This window comes from Capra hircus, chromosome 9 (assembly GCF_001704415.2).
Source record: "Capra hircus breed San Clemente chromosome 9, ASM170441v1, whole genome shotgun sequence".
Classification (NCBI taxonomy): domain Eukaryota; kingdom Metazoa; phylum Chordata; class Mammalia; order Artiodactyla; family Bovidae; genus Capra; species Capra hircus.
In genome coordinates, this window is record NC_030816.1 from 28,618,784 (window position 1) to 28,633,410 (window position 14,627).

Genomic DNA, 14,627 nt, shown 5'->3' on the forward strand with positions numbered 1-14,627 from the left:
CATGTCCGACTCTTTGAGACCGGATCTATTATAGCCCACTGTTCCTCTGTCCGTGAAATTTTCCAGCCAAGGATACTGGAATGGATTGCCATTTCTTCCTCCAGGGGATTTTCTGGCATCTCCTGCATTGGCAGGCGAATTCTTTACCACTGAGCTACCTGGGAAGCTCAGCCTGCCCATTGACCACCAAAGTACATCCCAGATCCTCTGGGTTCTGTACTGCAGCCTCTGCTTCTACCTTATTATAATAACTAGGGTTTATTTGGGGGTTATAACCGGCTGTGTGCTAAGTGCTCTCATGACTTTAAATGAGCAAATCTTTCAACCCCAAAGTTCTAAAATTATCCTCATTTTACATGCAAAGAAACTGCAGTTTAGTTTCTTTACCTGCCCAGGTCACACAGGTGGTCAAAACGGTGGATGTAGTCGGGACATTTCTGTGGCTTTCTGTACAATATGCCATGGCCCAGGAAGAGGAGCAGAAATAGTGTGTATGGGGACAACCAGAACTGGGGGTGGCCTAGAGGTTGGAGTCTGAAGGGACGGGCTACGGGCCCCCAGGCCACGGGAGGGTAGAGGGAGAGGAGGCTGTGCTGGTCTGGGAGGGGTGGGGAGGGTGGGGGACAGAGGTCACATGAGGGCACCAAGCAGATGTGGCGGTTTGAGGGAGGGCATGAGCAGTGTGCTAGGGTAGTGCAGGAGCCCCAGATGGGAGTCAGGAGGCCTTGCCTCAGATACCACCCGACACTCCTGAGCCCTGGCCTGTGAGCACCTCACTGAATAGCTGTGCTTTTCTCATCTGTGGGATGTGCAGGGTGAACTAAATGACTCTTGAGATACAGCCAAGCCCTAGCAGTCCATGGCAGGAGGCTGTGGTCAGAGAGGCGGCTGAGGGTTAGATTTTAGAGGTGGCTCAGTGGTAAAGAATTCACCTGCCAATGCAGGAGATGTGGGTTTGATCCCTGGGTCCAGAAGATCCCCTGGAGAAGGGAATGTCAACTTGCTCCAGTATTCTTGCCTAGGAAATCCCATGGACAGAGGAGCCTGGTGGCCTATAGTCCATGGGGTTGCAAAAGTGGTGGGCACAACTTAGCGACTAAACAACAGTTGTGAGAGCCAGACAGTGAGGTCCAAGGTGTGGTCTGGCTGGTCACATCCATGGGGAAAGCGAGAGGCCTGAGGAGGCTGGAGGAAGTGCTGACAAGGTGGGGCTAAAGGGAAAGAAGAGCTAGACCTGTGAGATACTTTGAGCTGCTAACACCTGTGTCCAGGTGTCTCCCCACAGAGCCTGGCAGCCCCAGAGAAGGCTGCAGCCCCGGGACTTGAGGGTTTAGGAGAGAGAAGTATTTCAGCTCTCTTGAGTGATGATGGCAGTTAGCTGCCCTGAGGAGGAGCCCCCAGCCAGGCTGGAGACCCATGGCTTAGAGGAGCTCACCCAGGAGGCTTACTTTGTCCCTTCTTGGGGCTCTCAAATTCAATTTGTTTGATTTTCAAAACAATGTACTTCTGTACTATGGAGTTACCAGCCCAAGGATATATTATCTTGGCAATATGACAAGAAGGAAAATTTAAATAGAGGGCAAAAAGTTTAATTTAGCTTAATTTTGAATTCATGTAATCAAGGAAATGTAGAGTCCAGCTTTAGATTTCAACATTCAGACAGAAGGATTTCTAGCAGGTCCCAAATTTAGCTGATCACAGCTGGGCTGTTAATAGTAATATCTTTAAGAGCTAAAGATGCTAAGGACCTATGTTCACTGCGAAGAGAAGAGTCATACAATTCTTTATGCTATTCAGCTAAAAGTTATTACATAAATTGGGTCCAAAATATTATCTACCAAGAATGCAAAGGTATTAATAATAGCCATGGGACTTCCCTGGTGGTTCAGTGGCTAAGTCTCTGTGCTCCCAATGCAGGGGGCTGGGCTCCATTCCTGGTCAGCACACTAGATCCCACGTGCAGCAACTTAAAAACCTAGCATGCCTCAACTAAGGCTCTGCTGCTGCTGCTGCTGCTAAGTCGCTTCATTCGTGTTCGACTCTGTGTGACCCCATAGATGGCAGCCCACCGGGCTCCCCCATCCCTGGGATTCTCAAGGCAAGAACACTGGAGTGGGTCAACTAAGACTCAGTGCAGCCAAATAAATGATAAGATAAATAAACATTTAAAAACACAACAGAAGCGATAGCCACAAAAGAGTGGAAACCTCATGATAATCTCTGTGCACCTGAAAGCACTTTGCATCTGAGCTCCCAACACTTCACATTTCATAGAGGTAAACACACAACCCCCTGCCCCCCACCAGAAATTGTGGATAAAAAATTTCCTTCTGAAACTTGAAAACGTTGACCTTGCCTGATCAAGAAACTTGAAATTTCAGCACTGAAAGTCTCAGCAAAATTATTCTTTCTGTGTGTTTTCTGTGTTCACACTCAGAGATTGTTAAAACAAATGGTGTTTCAATCGGGTTACTTTTTTTTTTATTTCACTGTGACAGTTCTTGTTAGGGTATGGATAGAAACAGAAGCTTTTCAGTTTTTGAACCATTTTGATTTTGAAAGCTCAAACTCATCTAAGGGAAGGAATTTTCGGCATAGATGGCAGTGTTCAAAGCATTTTTTATCAGGAGTGGAGACCCCCTGGTTCCTCAAGGCCTCTGCTACTGTCTGCCCGGTGGAAGCAGCTGCACCGACCCCCCACTGGCCCTACCTTCCTCTGCCCTCTAATTACGCTGCAGGAGCCAAACCCCCAGCCAACCATTGCTCATCATACAATGTGCCACCTCCTGTTTCAGCCTCGCACCCAGTGCTAAAGATCTGCCCGGCTTTGAGCTAAGTGGCTTAAGATCTTAGGAAGCCATGTGATTGCATCTTGTACCAGCTGGTCTCCTAAAACAGCTCCAGGCAGAGACTGCTGTAGTTCTCCAGATAGGACCCACTCTGAGATCATGATTTGCCATGAGGAAAGCTCATCCAACATGGAACAGCATCATTTTATGTCCTCTCAGCCCTCAGTACAAGCCTCCCATGCCCCAAGAGTCCTTAGTCTCAAGAATCTCACCGAAAAAGAAAGATTAATGCTTCTGCAGGGAGTTCTTAAAGATGCTTCAAGCCATCTCTTTTTTGGTAATTATTTTTCTCACTGTACCTTACCCTTCTCGTTCGCTTGGGTCCCAGAGAGGAGAAGCCCAAGGAGAAGAGAATGGAATTGCATAAGCTAAGCAGGATAGTAAGCACCTGAAAACAGAGGGCTTTTCCTTCTTGCTCACCTTTGGGTATCCTTGATACAAGAATGGTAGTCTGTATTGATTTGATCTATCAATATAGATCTATACTGATCTATACTGAGCATATAAGTGTTCCATAAATACTTGCTGAATAAATGAACAAGTGAATGTGGGCTTGAGAAGATGATATTCAGGGTCAGGGTCATGATGTAAGACCCATATATTCCAGGGTTATCAGTCCACTGACAGTCACCCCCAGCCCCTCTAGCCCCAGTCACCACCAGTCTCTTGCCAGGTACTTCTGGGGGTGCCTACGGCTGTGCTGTTTTACCTGTGCTTGGAAACAAGTCCCATTGCACCCTCGATTCACACCATCTCAAGGGCTCCTCGCTGTCCCAGCTGTGGGAGCACTTTGTGGGAGAGCGTGGTCTGCCCTCCTGCCTACTCTTTCCACCCGGGGTGGGAGTGCTAGGGTGGGCTCTCCTGATTCTGTGTGTACCCCATCTCCAGGCCCTGGAGCAGCATAGGTTCCTCCCAGAGTCTTACTCAGCCATTCACAAGCGGGGCATCCTCACTCGCACATGCTTCTCACTCCTGGGGCTCGGAACCAGTCCACGGGCCTGGCCAAGGGTCAGACCTCCCCCTCCATTCCTCTCTTTTTCTTATCTTTCTATTCCTTTTGGCCCCAACAAAATCCTTTCCCATCAGCGTCAGTGTAAGCCAAAGAGCTGCTGCAAATCAGCTCCTGCAGGCAGGCACCTGCAGGGGTCACCAGCCTCCCAGACGTAGTCAGCCAAGTCCCGGTGGGAACTACCCAGCAAAGAGCCCTGGGCTTAGGGCCTGGAGTCTGAGGTCAAACCTCACATCTTTCCCCCGACTGCTTTGTAACTTGGGAGAAAGAATCTATGGGAGACTGCTGGGCCTCCCTTTCTGGGTCTGTGAAGGCAAGTGGGTTCTAGCAGTCTGTGGTACCAGGTGATATCTGAAGGGGAAGACAGTGAAGACGAGAGGCCAGGAAGGAGATGGAGGTGTGAGAAATCAATGGTTACCCAGGACAGGCAGGTAAGGGAGTGTTCCTCTGGGAGGAGACAGTCCACCACGGAGGATGACAGGGGCAGCTTTTGTATCAAGTGCAGAGACAGAACACACCTCTTGGGCAGGGATACCTCTTTGGTTCTGTGGTTCCAGGAGCTTCATCAGGATGAAGAGCAGACGACATCCTTTTGTGCAGTCACACAGGAGATGACCAGAGTGAACGGTGACATTTTATGAATCAGTGAACTAAAATGGACTGGAATGGGTGAATTTAACTCAGATGACCACTATATCTACTACTGTGGGCAAGAATCCCTTAGGAGAAATGGAGTAGCCATCATAGTCAACAAAAGAGTCTGAAATTCAGTACTTGGATGCAGTCTCAAAACTGACAGAATGATCTCTGTTCATTTCCAAGGCAAACCATTCAATATCACGTAATCCAAGTCTATGCCTTAACCAGTAATGCTGAAGAAGCTGAAGCTGAATGGTTCTATGATGACCTACAAGACCTTCTAGAACTAACACCCCCCAAAAATGTCCTTTTCATTTTAGGGGACTGGAATGCAGAAGTAGGAAGTCAAGCGATACCTGGAGTAACAGGCAAATTTGGCCTTAGAGTACAAAATGAAGGTCACAGGCTGACAGTTTTGTCAAGAGAACACACTGGTCATAGCAAACACCTGCTTCCAACAACACAAGAGAAGACTCTACGCATGGACATCACCAGATGGTCAATACCAAAATCAGATTGATTATATTCTTTGCAACCAAAGATGGAGAAGCTCTATATAGTCAGCAAAAACAAGACTGGCAGCTAACTGTGGCTCAGATCATGAACTCCTGATTGCCAAATTCAGACTTAAATTGAAGAAAGTACAGAAAACCACTAGACCATTCAAGTATGACCTAAATCAAATCCCTTACGATCATACAGTGGAAGTGAGAAATAGATTCAAGGGATTAGATCTGATAGACAGATTGCCTATGGACAGAGTTTTGTGACATTGTACAGGAGGCAGGGATCAAGACCATCCCCAAGAAAAAGATAGGGAAAAAAGCAAAATGGTTGTCTGAGGAGGCCTTACAAATAGCTGAGAAAAGAAGAAAGCAGAAGGCAGAGGAAAAAAGGAAAGATATACCCATTTGAATGCAGAGTTCCAAAGAACAGCAAGGAGAGACAAGAAAGCCTTCCTCAGGGATCATTGCAAAGAAATAGAGGAAAGCAATAGAATGGGAAAGACTAGAGATCTCTTCAAGAAAATTAGAGTTACCAAGGGAATACTTCATGCATAGGTGGGCACAATAAAGGACAGAAATGGTATGGACCTAACAGAAGCAGAAGATATTAAGAAGAGGTGGTAAGAATACACAGAAGAACTATACAAAAAAGATCGTCATGACCCGGAAAACTATGATGATGTGATCACTCACCTAGAGCCAGACATCCTGGAATGTGAAGTCAAGTGGGCCTTATGAAGCATCACTACAAACAAAGCTAGTGGAGGTGATGGAATTCCAGTTGAGCTATTTCAGATCCTAAAAGATGATGCGTGAAAGTGCTGCACTCAATATGCCAGCAAATATGGAAAACTCAGCAATGGCCCCAGGACTGGAAAAGGTCAGTTTTCATTTCAATCCCAAAGAAAGGCAATGCCAGAATGTTCAAACTACCACACAATTACATTCATCTCAAATGCTAGCAAAGTAATACTCAAAATTCTCCAAGCCAGGCTTCAACAGTATGTGAACTGTGAACTTCCAGATGTTCAAGCTGGTTTTAGAAAAGGCAGAGGAACCAGAGATCAAATTGCCAACATTCACTGGATCAGCAAAATAGCAAGAGAGTTCCAGAAAAACATCTACTTCTGCTTTATTGACTATGCCAAAGCCTTTGACTGTGTGGATCACAACAAACTGTGGAAAATTCTTCAAGAGATGGGAATACCAGACCACCTGACCTGCCTCTTGAGAAATCTGTATGTAGGTAGGAAGCAACAGTTAGAACTGGACATGGGACAACAAATTGGTTCCAAATAGGAAAAGGAGTACGCCAAGGGTGTATATTGTCACCCTGTTTATTTAACTTATATGCAGAGTACATCATGTGAAATGCTGGGCTGGATGAAGTACAAGCTGGAATCAAGGTTGGCGGGAGAAATATCAATAACTTCAAGTACGCAGATGACACCCTTATGGCAGAAAGTGAAGAAGAACTAAAGAGCCTCTTAATGAAAGTGAAAGAGGAGAGTGAAAAAGTTGGCTTAAAACTTAACATTCTGAAAACTAAGATCATGGCCTCTGGTCCCATCACTTCATGGCAAATAGATGAGGAAACAAGGGAAACAGTGACAGACTTCATTTTTCCGGGTTCCCAAATTACTGCAGATGGTGACTGAAGCCATGAAATTAAATGATGCTTGCTACTTGGAAGAAATGCTATGACCAACCTAGATAGCATATTCAAAAGCAGAGGCATTACTTTGCCAACAAAGGTCCATCTAGTCAAAGCTATGGTTTTTCCAGTAATCATGTATGGATGTGAGAGTTGGACTATAAAGAAAACTGAGTGTTGAAGAATTGATGCTTTTGAACTGTGGTGTTAGAAAAAACTCTTGAGAGTCCATTGGACTGCAAGGAGATCCAACCAGTCCATCCTAAAGGAAATCAGAACTGAATATTCATTGGAAGGACTGATGTTGACACTGAAACTCTAATACTTTGACCACCTGATGTGAAGAACTGACTCATTGGAAAAGACCCTGATGCTGGGGAAAATTGAAGGCAAAAGAAGAAGATGACAACAGAGGATGAGATGGTTGGATGGCATCACCGCTTGATGGACATGAATTTGAGCAAGCTCTAGGAGTTGGTGACGGACAGGGAAGTCTGGCATACTGCAGTCCATGGGGTCGCAATTAGTTGGACATGATTGAGCTACTGAACTGAACAGAGTGGCCGCCCATACTCCTAGTCAAGACTAGTTTTCTTTTGCTTAAGCTTTTGGTGTCATATCCAAGAATCCATTGCCAAATCCAAGGGCATGAAGATTTTTCTCCTCTTTTCTTCTAAGAGTTTTATGATTTTAACTCTTACATTGTAAAGTCTTTGGTCCACCTGAGTCAATTCTTGTATGGTGTAGGTAATGGCCAAACTTCATTCTTTTGGTTATGACTCTCCAAGTTATTCCAGCTGTTGAAGAGGAGTGAGAGACTTTTGTGAGGCAATAATACATTGTGTCACGTAAATGTCCTTTGATCCAGGGCCTAGGGAAACTGAACAGAGATCAGGAAAATGGGCTGTAAGATTCTGAAGGTACAAGCTTACCAGAGAGTGCACAGTGGTTGCCATAATGCATTAAAGAAACAAATCCCTTTCCTTCTCAGCGAGAAGGGCTTCAGCTGACACCCAAGGTGGACATGAAGATGCGGGCAGCAAGGAAGGGCTGGTGGCTTTGGGGCAAAAGGTTTAAGTTGAGGCCGCAGTTGCACCCTGAGGCCACCAGGGGGCACCAAGTGGGAGCACCTTAAATGGCTACCATGATGCAGCTTATCCAGAGGGTCATCTCCTGGGGAAGAGAACTTAGAGCACATGGGTTTTAGCATTTCCATTGATGGACACTTGGAGCCTAAAACTATTTTTGTTACTTTTTGTTTATCCTCCCCCAAGATGGCATGGACTGGAAAAGCAAGAGTTACAATTACTCTCCCTTTCCAAAGTGCAGTTCAAAAAAGAACATTCTGTTTTTCAGGACCCCAGCTCTCTGTGAGAAATTCTATACTAGCATTCAAAATTAAGCCATGTTCGCCAAAATGTAAATTTCTTTTAATGGCTAATTTTTTTTTAAGTGACTGCTTATGTTAGCAGCAGAGAAAATAAGAGAAAAAGAGGTATAATTTATCTAAAAAATAGCAGTTCTATTTTGGGGAAGGGATGTTACAGAGAACCAACGTAATTCTGTAATATTAACCTATTTTAAATTTTTCAAATGTCAAAAATGCAGTTTACATTTATTGCCACAAATTCAGTGAACATTTTTCATTATGCCCTAAGCAGAAAATTTGAAATTAAATGTTCAGCAATGTTCAAACAAATGAAGAAATCCCCTCCCCCAGGCCATCCTTTGACATAACTAGGACAATCCAATATAATAACTCTCTAAAAGGATTAATTCTGCCTAAAACCAGCTCCTGAAAAAAACCACATGGCACTTTCTGAAACATTCTTGATAATGTGAACACCATTATTACATTTACAACCCAGGAGCCTGGTGCTGACTCTGTCTTGGAACATTCTATGATAACAGTGAACAAGGGAGTCTTCACAATCAGAGTCACAGGAAAACCTAAATAATACTTAAAATATACAAAATAAAAGCAATAAGGTTGCATTTTACTTCTATTAAATTAATAAGATATTTTAAACATACTCGCTGCTGGCAGTGTTGGAGCAAAAATGGCCCACATGTGTGCTGCTGATGGCAATGCAAATCAGCAGTGCCAGGCAAAGCCATTCAAAGTGTTTATCTGATTCAATGATTGGCATTATTCATCGGAAGAACAATGTTTTACACCTGCTTAATGCAAAATTATTATAAGAACGTTTGTAAGCTTGGAAGCCTCCTAAATATCTACTGAAGGTGGTTGATGATTAGGTAAAATGTGAGGTACCCACTTAATGGGGGGATTCCCTCATTGCTCAGTTGGTAAAGAATCTGCCTGCAGTGCAGGAGACCTGGGTTCAGTTTCTAGGTCGGGAAGATCCTCTGGAGAAGGAAATGGCAACCCACTCCACTATTCTTGCCTGGAGAATCCCACGGACAGAGGAGCCTAACAGGCTACAGTCCATGGGATCGCAAGAGTCGGACACGACTTTGCAGCTAAAGCACCACCACCACCCCACCTAATGAAAAGCACAGGTATATGCAAATAAGACAGTGTTAAGAGGCACAAGTAGTTCTGTTGAGGCAGGGAGAGGGGCAGAATTGTAAATGCAGTTTTTTTCTTCTGCTGTTGAAAGTTTCCTTAATGTTACCATAAATTTATTTGTTGGCTTAATAAAAATGTTAAATAAATTGCAAGCCAAGTTCCTTACCTTTTGGTTATTTGTAAGAGGAGATACAGTCATGCGTATGACTATGTCATGCATCTCTTTTTTCTTAACCTTTTTATTTATGCTTGACTTGACTTGGCTAGCCTGGTCTGTGATTTCTTCCACACAGTATTAAGTTACACCTACCCATTAGGCCCGGGGAAGGGCGACGGGAATTCTCAGAGTATGAAGCCATTTGAAACTGCTTAAAGAGAAAGGCAGTAAGAGCAGATTTCCAGAGGAAAAGTAGTAATCCTGAAGTCATCCCAAGGAGGACAACTGAGAAAGGAAGCCAGATCTGGCAGCAAGGCACAGCTCCTGGGGTGTTGTTCATGTGGTATTTTCTCTAAGGGGGGTGTGGCCCCACAAAATCCAGCCCCCTGGTAATTCGCAGTGCTGACTACCTACTTTTTTTTAAAAGTATTTATTTTTTTGACTGCTCTGAGTCTTAGTTGCAGCTTACTGGATCTATTTCCCTGACCAGGGATCAAACCAGAATCTCCTGCATTTGGAGTGCAGAGTCTTAACCACTGGACCGTCAAAGAAGTCCCCCAATTACCTACTGATGCCCTACTGTAGTAGACACGGTTTTGTCTACCCCACAGCCATTCTTTATTTCTTCCTTGCAGAGTTCCTGGTGATGAACAACAGGACCATCTCCAGCTAGTTTAAGCTAGAAAGGAGTTTATTTATGGACTCTGGGAGCTCACAGGACCCCCAGGAGGGCTGGAAAGCCAGGCTTGAAGACTATATAACCTGGAAGAATACCCAAATTATACTACCAAACTGCTCCAGTGAAGATCTGTGGCCACTGCTCACTGTAACATGGATGTGATGCACGAGATGTTACCACTCAGCTGTTTCTAAAAACTGCGTTGTCTACCCAAAAGGTTCCCCCATCTTCATTGGAAAAAAGAAACTGCTGGCCCCTAGTTCCTGCCTTTGCTCAGTTCTAAATTCAAGTCTTGAGCAGGTGTATCTGGTTGGTGGAGTCCAGGTAACATGCCTGCACCCAAGCCTTCCTGCCAATCAGGAAGGAGAGTTCCGTTTCCATCTGGGACTCATAATGTGTGGAATTTCTCAAATATAAGGAGCCACCAATGTGACAGTTGTCCGCAAAATTTCACCCAACTTTTTTCAGTTGTCGATTTTACTCTTTGTGGCCACAAGGTTTAGGGAAGGCTGGCCTCATATCTCGATTAAGCCAGTTGTGGCAATGCCATTTTCCTTCATGGTAACTGGCCCCAGAAGGCACATGACCCAATTCTGACCAATGAGGCACAAAAAAGACATCTGCTGAGGGCCTTCCGAGAAAGGTTTCTTAGCTCTTAGAGAGACACAGGGACACAATGAGCCCCTTTTCTGTCTCTGGATGGTGGTATGTGGGGATCTGAACACTGGAACTGCTGCCACCGTACCAGGACTGACACACTTATAATGACAAAGCAGAAAGGTGGAATTCATCTGGGTCCTTGATAATATTGCTTAGCCTCTGACTCAACCAAGCCATCCTGTCTCAGGATGACTTGCTGTGTGAAATAATCTTTCCTGTATTGTGTGAGCCAGGTGAGGCTCTCCATGCAGCCCAAAGTATCCTGAGTGACTCACTCTGTCCACTGCTGCAAGGATGACTGAGGATGGTCAGGATCATATGACATGGCCATCTTCTTGGGCTGGAGGACCCTGAGGATATATCAGCATAGATGAAGTGGACAGGGAACGTGTGATTCTGAGCAGCTTCCCCTTCTCAAAAGTGGACCCATCTGTCCCCTCACTGCAACAAAACCCTCTTGCCTCTTGTGAATTTCATTTCCTCCAGTATGTTCAGTAATTGGAGACACCCTGTCCTGCCACTGAGAAGGCTGAAGGAGTTCCTGAAGGTTCTTCCTGGTAGAAACTTCCTGTCACCACCCCCACTTCCATCCTCCACCCCCCCAACAGCCAGCGGCAGGCTCATGGCCTCACCTCAGGCAATCAGACTCTTTCTCTCTAGACCTGACCTCTCCAACCAAATGACTCAATGATGGAAAACAGTAGGCATTCATTCATTCCGGAAAACTCTCCCTCCAGCCCTACTGTCTGGCGAGGACTGCTGAGTCCTTCCCGCTGCCTGGTTGCCCTAAACTGCCCTGGAGGAATATCTGTTCTGTTTCAAAAACCACAGAGTTCCCAAGAAACAGAGATTTCAAAACTACCCAAGCTGCCCAGCCAGAGACATTCCAGTGTGAAAGCTTATACTCTTGAAGAACTTCCAAATTAAAACTTTATGAAAAGGCAGTGCTACGATGCCATCTTTTCCTCTAAGGACTGCTTCGGTGAATTTATACTGAGAGGTTCTTTACATATGAAAGCCATCTTATTTCTTCTTCTTCTGGCCCTCCACCCCCAAATTGGGAGTTTAAATTATGAAATAAAAAGATTGATATAAACAAGCTGCTAAAATTAAACTCATCACGAAGTTTACACATGAAGAAATGGTTCATGAAGCATTTCTGTTTATAAATTTTAGGGAATATTGGTATCCTGGATCTTTGCTTGTTGGGAACCTGAGGACAATTATTTGAAATATTTTAAAAAGTGTTTCACTTCCCGGAACTGTAATGAGTACCATGTGACATCCAAGGGCAAGAGAAATAAATATTGAGTATGTGGAGGAAAAAGAAAACCACTTTATCTCTTCATCTGCAACATTTTTGCTTACATAAAAATTTTCAATTGTGGTAAAAACACATAGTATCCTAACCATTTTTAAGTGTATAATTTAGCAGAATTAAAAAAAATTAGCCAATTTAATGCTGGAGTTTATCAAACATATTCTTAATACAACTTGCTAACATGAGCAGTTGTTAATTTTCTGATAAAATTAGCCTTCTTTAGTCTGCTCTCTGAGGAAATGTTAGTAATAAAGTTTAATACTGAGACCGCACTACAGTGATGACCTCTCTTCTATTTTTGAACACTGAAACAAATGAAAATGATCCAAGAAATAAAGAGAAACACATTCATGAGCAAAGCCAGTTAACTTGCTCGTTTTAACCTCCAGCTAATTAAAAATACTACATAATGTTCAGTGGGTCTTGCTGTGGTCAAAAGGAATTGTATACTATTATATTTTTAAACTTCTATTTTGTAAAATTTCCAACGTATACAAAATGAACAGAAAATGAGCCCTCATGTACCCAACCTCCAGCTTAAACAGCTGTTAATATTCTGCCATCTTTGTTTCATCTGTTTCTCTACTCCCCACATACATACTTCATTACAATTATTTTCATTCATTCTTTTAGGTAATTTCTACACACTAAAATATACAATTTTTCATTGTGCAATTGTGGCAAATGAATACTCACACATAATCAATGTCCCTATCACAATATAGAACATTTTCATCTCCCCAGAAATTCCCCCTGTGTCTCCTCTTACTCCCATTCAGAGACAAGCCACTGTTTTTATTTTTTAACTTGTGATTATTTTTGCCTGCTCTAGAACTTCACATAAATAAAACGATATTCCTTTGGCTCTGCCTTCTATTATTCAGCATACTTCTTGTGAGACTCATCCATTTTGCTGAGTAATTCCTTCGTGTTTATTGTTGTGTAGTATCCCATTGTGAGAACACGGGCTCTTACGGTGGAAGAACCATTGTTAGATGGTATCTTACTATCTGGGTGGTTGACAGTGAGTTGCCTCCATCTTCTGCTTGCTTGCTTCACTTCAGTTGTGGCCCATCCTTTGCCCCGATAGACAGTAGCCCCCCAGGCTCCTCTGGCCATCGGATTCTCCAGGCAAGAATACTGGAGTGGGTTGTCATTTCCTCCTCCAGGGGATCTTCCCAACCCAGGGATCAAACCCGCATCTTTTGCACCTTCTACATTGGCAAGTGGGTTCTTTACCACAAGCACAACCTGGGAAGCCAGCTTTTGGCTATTGAAAAAAAAAAAAGCTGCTATGAACAGTCTTGAACAACCGTTTTGTGTGTGTGTGTTTTCATTTCTTTTAGATAACATACCTAGAAATCGCTAAGTCCAAGTATAGCTTGATATTAATAGTATGATACTGTCAAGCCATTTTCCAAAATGGTTGTACCATTTTAAAGTCCCACATATATCCAGCTACATACAACAACATATGAGAATTCCAGTTACTCTATATTCTCATTAACATTTAGCTTTATAAATCTTTTAAATTTTAGCCATTCTGATGGATATATGACGGCATCCTATACCAAACTCTGCATCTGACTCTTTAATCCAGCAAGACTGTGGATTTTTGCTGGCTCTAAGCTGTCCAGAGGTTGGGAAGTTATCAAAAGCAAAAAGCTGCTGCAAATAGCAAATCTCACTCGGGTAGATTCTTGTCTAGTTTCTCTCAGTTTTTGGTTATTCTTTGGTGTTTTCTAATAGTCATTTTTATTGAAAATTTTCCCAAATTTGGAAAGGTTTGCCCAACCAAAATACTCTGTTACTATTAGCTATTATTTTAAAATATATTAAAAATATTGGAAATTATTTCTTGAGGAACTAAAAATTAACCCAAATGCTCATAACGAACCTAGCTATACATAGTGAAAAGTAAAGCACGATGTGGACCTCAATACCAAAAATTGCACAGAATGAATACACACACACACACACACACACACACACGTATACATATACATGGGCTTCCCAGGTGATGCTAGTTGTAAAAAACCCACCTGCCATTGCAGGAGATGTAAGAGATACAGATTCCATCCCTGGGTTGGGAAGATCCCCTAGAGGAGGGTGTAGCAACCCACTCCAGTATTCTTGCCTGAAAAATCCCATAGACAGAGGAGCCTGGCAGACTCAGTCTATAGGGTTGCAAAGAGTGGAACATGACTGAAGTGACTTAGCACACACACATACACATACACCCCTACCCCCCCACGCACAGGTATCTTCATCCACAAGGTGTTGTCCCTTGACGATTGCTGTTGACAGTCCTGCCCTCACTGACGACTGATGTAGGACAAAGCAGTCCAGGGCAGGCGGGCCTGCCTCTCGAGTGTTAGCAGTGAGTCCTCCACAGGTAGGCCCTTGGCACAGTTAGCCAACCACCAGGCTTATAGCCTTAGTTGTGGGACAGTAACAATCAGAGAGATGTGCATGGAAGTAGGACAGTAGAGTGATAATGAGCAGACACTGTATACTGTCCAGAAACAAAGCAACTTCAGGCAGGGTGGGAAGAAGATTGCTTTTGAGGACATACAATTTCAAGCATGAAACCAGTTATTTTTCAGGTTTACATTTGACA

At 43.7% G+C, this 14,627-nt stretch overlaps 1 protein-coding gene across 1 annotated transcript in view; it reads right to left on the reverse strand.

The window, feature by feature from the left end:
- The window catches only part of ARMC2 (armadillo repeat containing 2), a 160,081-nt gene that overhangs the window by 131,813 nt on the left and 13,641 nt on the right, over nucleotides 1–14,627 (reverse strand). The window lies entirely within an intron of this gene.